Raw genomic sequence first — 5000 nt, forward strand, 5'->3', positions numbered from 1 at the left:
GTGGTGGCGGTGGTGGCGGTGGTGGTGGCGGTGGTGGCGGTGGTGGCGGTGGTGGCGGTGGTGGCGGTGGTGGCGGTGGTGGCGGTGGCGGGAGGGAATTCATGATGCCGGTTGAGCACGATCTGATTCCCCAGCGAGACGGATCAATGATCTCTAAGAAGGAGTGGTACGTGTAGAGCCCCGCTCAGCCATGTGGGCTCGCCACTCTGCTCGCCGATTGGTCGGTTGACTGAGCAATCGGTTGGTCGGTTGACTGAGCAATCGGTTGGTCGGTTGACTGACCAATTGGTCAGTTGACCAATCGGTTGGTCAGTTGACTGACCAAGCGCTCGATCAGTTGATTGACCAATCGGTTGGTCAGTTGACTGACCAATCGGTTGGTCAGTTGACTGACCAATTGGTCAGTTGACCAATCGGTTGGTCAGTTGACTGACCAATCGGTAAGTCAGTTGACTGGCCAATCAGTCGGTCAGTTGACTGACCAATCGGTCGGTCAGTTGACTGACCAATCGGTCAGTTGACCAATCGGTCGGTCAGTTGACTGACCAATCGGTAAGTCAGTTGACTGGCCAATCGGTCGGTCAGTTGACTGACCAATCGGTCGATGAGTTGATTGACCAATCGGTCGGTCAGTTGACTGACCAATCGGTCGGTCGACTGATCAATCGGTCGGTCAGTTGACTGACCAATCGGTCGGTCAGTTGACTGACCAATCGGTTGGTCAGTTGACTGACCAATCGGTCGGTCGACTGATCAATCGGTCGGTCAGTTGACTGACCAATCGGTCAGTTGACTGGCCGATCGGTCAGTCGACTGACCAATTGCTCGGTCGACTGACCAATCAGTGGGTTGGTCAACTGACCATTCAGTCGGTCGGTCGACTGACCAATCAGTCGATCGATCGGTTAGTTGATCGGTTGGTCGGTGGATCAATCGGTCAGTCGGTCGATTGATCGGTCAATTGGTCGATCGATCAGTCTGTTGCTCGGTCGATCAATTGATCGGTCGAAGGGATGGGCCTTGTTGGAAGTTCGTTTTGTTGGAGGTGGTTTTCCGCGGTAGGATTATCGATTTTATATCAAAAGGTTGTTGGGGCAAGGCCATTTGGATGATGATGGTGATGGTAAGATTATCGATTTTATATCAAAAGTTGTTGGGGCAAGGCCATTTGGATGATGATGATGATGATGGTAGGATTATCGATTTTATATCAAAAGTTGTTGGGGCAATGCCATTTGGATGATGATGATGGTAGGATTATCGATTTTATATCAAAAGGTTGTTGGGGCAATGCCATTTGGATGATGATGATGATGGTAGGATTATAGATTTTATATCGAAAGGATGTTGGGACAATGCCATTTGGATGATGATGATGGTAGGATTATATATTTTATATCGAAAGGTTGTTGGAACAATGCCATTTGGATGATGATGATGATGGTGATGAAAAAACAACAACCACCACCACCACCACGATGTCACGGGTGGGCTCAGATTACTTAAGTCATTGATTCATCCGCAGGACACACAGAGACACACAGAGACACAGACACACGCAGAGACACAGACAGATAGAGAGACACGCAGAGATACACACACAGAGAGACACGCAGAGAGACACAGACACACAGAGACACAGACGGACAGAGACACACAGAGATACACACACAGAGAGACACGCAGAGAGACACAGACACACAGACAGACACAGACAGAGACACAGATACAACAACAACAACCACCATTCGCCACTAAGTAACCACTATCACCAACATCATCACCACTACCATCATCACCACTACCACTATCACCACCATCATCATCATCACCACCATCACCACCATCACCACCTTCAACAACCGCCATTCGCCACTAAGTAGCGGTGACATCACCACGACGCTTGTGCCAGGCCAAGTGCACCTTGAGGCCACGTGAAGTGTCGAACGCCCGCTGGCAGGAGGTCACGGGGCAGATCCAGCAGGTGCCACGGGTCGACTGACCGAGATGACCGAGATGACTGGTTGATGCACCACCTGTGCCCCCTACTGTGCCAACTCGCTGTGCTTTAGCCACCCGGCGCTCCGCTCGTTGTTGTGAGCGTCGCTCCTCCGCCCTCCGTTGTTGTTGGAGGGTGACTGCCTCCAACTGCCCAGTAGCGTCCTTCACGAGCCTCCTCCACAGAGGCCGATCTTGACACCGCTGGTACCAGTCATCGGCAAGTCCACTCAGCTCCACGTCCTCCTGTACCACATCACTCCATCTCTTCTCTAGCCCGTGCCGCGCCCGTTTAGCCCCCTCGATCCGGCCGAACAAAAGCTGTTTAGGCATGCGGTGGCTGGGCATGCGGACTACATGACCCAGCCAACGCAGCCTTGCCTGCCGGAGGAGCTCACCGATGGGACTTTGCCCAGATCTTTCGAGGATTTGTGAGCTCACACAATCCAGCCTGGTTAAACCCAGGATGGATCGTAGGCAGGCCAGCCTAAATGTTTCTAACCGGCAGAGATGTTTCATTAGAGGGGTCCACGTTTCGCAAGCGTAGAGAAGGGAGGGAACGACCGTGGCTGAGAAGACCTGAAGCTTCGTGCGGAGCGACAGACCGGGTAGCTTCCACACAGCGTTACAGTCTGTGCGGTCACCCTTCTTAAAGAGGAGGACCACCAGGGCATCCTTCCAATCCTGCAGAACCCGTCCAGTGGTCCAGACTGATGTTATGATGTCATGTAGGGCAGTCTGTGCACAAACGCCACCCTCCCTCAGCATTTCGCTTGGGAGATCATCTCTGCCCGGTGCCTTTCCTGGTCTCAGACTCCGGATCGCCTTCAGTACTTCCTCAACAGGTGGCACCTCAGCCAGCCACTCACAGGAGGTGACTTCCAATATTTGAGGCACCGCAGCCTCAGCAGGGTCATCCCCACTTTGTGCCACGATGTTTTCCCGGCTGAGGGATTTCCCCTCCCCCAGGACTTCACAGAAATGCTCAGCAAATCTGCGAACCTGCTCCTTGGGGTCGGAGATTGGATCAACGTTCTTTCCCCGAATGATGGTAATAGGTGTGGCACTGCAGGTTACTTTTTTGATGGAATTAAATAGTGATCTGTGATCGCGGGCCACTGAGGCAGACTCCATCTCCTCAGCAACCCGTTACCACCACCCATCCTTGCAGCGCCTCACGGCTCTCCGAACCTCCGAGCGATGGCTGCGGTAAGCCTCCTCATTCTCTGACTTGGGATGCTGTCGACAATGAGAGTGGGCCTGTCGCTCTTTCTCAGCTAGCCTGAACACCTCCTCCGTCAGCCAGGGTCTCTGGGGAGATCTGGACCGTCTACCCAAAGCAGCCATTGCAGCTGCATGAGCCACAGTCCCAAACCTCGCCCATTTCCCCTCGACATCTGGAGGAGTGGGGGACGATGCCAACCCCAGCCGCAAGCGATGATGAAATTCTCGCTTGCAACTGTCATCAGCTGAGACCAGGCCACTGTGGGTTGGAATGGGGTCCTGGGTGTACACCCACCACCGAAGTGGAAGAATGGCAGGCGCATCTTACGGGTGTCAAGTCGATGGTCAGAGGGCAGATCAGCTCCACGGTAGGTCCTGGTGTCAAGGACATGGGCTTGCATCCGCTGGTCCGTCACTATGTAGTCCAGCAGATGTTCTTGCTTGGACCCGGCAATCATCAATGATGTTGTGTGGATGCGCCGATGCCGGAACAGCGTGTTGGTAATTACAAGCCCGTGGGCTGCACAAACATCTAGCAGCCTCCTGCCGTTGTTATTGAGCTGATCTGGCCCATGCCTTCCAATCACTCCAGACCAGGTGCCAGCATCATGACCAACTCGGGAATTGAAGTCACCCAACAAGATGACTCTGTCCTGAGGGGCCACTTTAGCTAGCACCTGTGACAGGAGGTCATAGGAGGCATCTGACTCATCAGCCTTGTCTGCATCCTCCCACAGATGTTCGTCTTCGGTGGGGGCATAAGTAACCACGACCACCACTCCTCGCCATCCGGTTGATGGGAAGGCGAGCCCAAAGTAGCCTGGGGCTTACCGCTTCCCACACCTCACCACCACACTCCCACTACCCCTTCATTATTTTGTTCAGAAGAAGAGCCACTCCCTGTTGTTTGGCAGTCTCCTGCCCCGAGTAGAGGACTGTCCACCCCTCATGGTGGCAGGAGACAGAGCCGGTCCACCGGACCTCCTGAACGCCACCGAGATCCAGGCGGTACCGGTCCAGCTCCCGACAGAAGAGGGGCAGCCTCTCCTCTGAACACACAGACACCATGACCAGTCCACCGGTCCTCCTGAATGCCGCAGAGATCCAGGCGGTACCGGTCCAGCTCCCGACAGAGGAGTGGCAGCCTCTCCTCCGCAGTGAGCGTTCGAACATTCCACGTGGCCACCCTCAGTGGCTTTTCGTTGTTTCTGGAGGAGCCCCGAGGGTAAAGATTCAGTCTCCTGGCTCCGCCAATTGGGGTTTGGCCAGGAGACGTCATAGACGCCTGTCCCCTCGGGGCCTCCGGCACAAGCTTATTGATTAGATATTTTAGACGTGGTTTAGTGGTAATTTATTGAAGGTGGAGGGGTTACCAGCCCCCCTCGCACCCGTCCAGAGCCCCCATTTAGCCGCTGTGGTGGTTCTAAATGCCATGAGGGGAGAGGCCAATCGGAATTGGCCCTCCCCCCACAGCACTACCCACAACAGCGTTGCCCGTCCGGCACCACGACGAGGTAGGGGGTTGGTTTGCATATTGACAAAAGCACAGACACAGACACACACAGGCAGATACACAGACACGGACGCACAGACAGACATATATACCAGGCGAGGTAGTCAACATCTCACAGGGTCAGGGATCGAACCCACGACCTCCTGTAGACCAGGCGAGGTAGACAACAGCTCACAGGGGCAGGGATCGAACCCACGACCTCCTGTAGACCAGGCGAGGTAGTTAACATCTCACAGGGTCAGGGATCGAACCCATGACCTCCTGT

General features: G+C 54.5%; 1 protein-coding gene across 6 annotated transcripts in view; it reads left to right on the forward strand.

Moving 5' to 3' along the window:
- Nucleotides 1-5000, forward strand: part of LOC144954956 (uncharacterized) — a 67669-nt gene that overhangs the window by 18124 nt on the left and 44545 nt on the right. The gene's annotated exons all lie outside the window — the stretch shown is intronic.

Source organism: Lampetra fluviatilis, unplaced genomic scaffold (genome assembly GCF_964198595.1).
Source record: "Lampetra fluviatilis unplaced genomic scaffold, kcLamFluv1.1 SCAFFOLD_471, whole genome shotgun sequence".
Lineage (NCBI taxonomy): Eukaryota > Metazoa > Chordata > Hyperoartia > Petromyzontiformes > Petromyzontidae > Lampetra > Lampetra fluviatilis.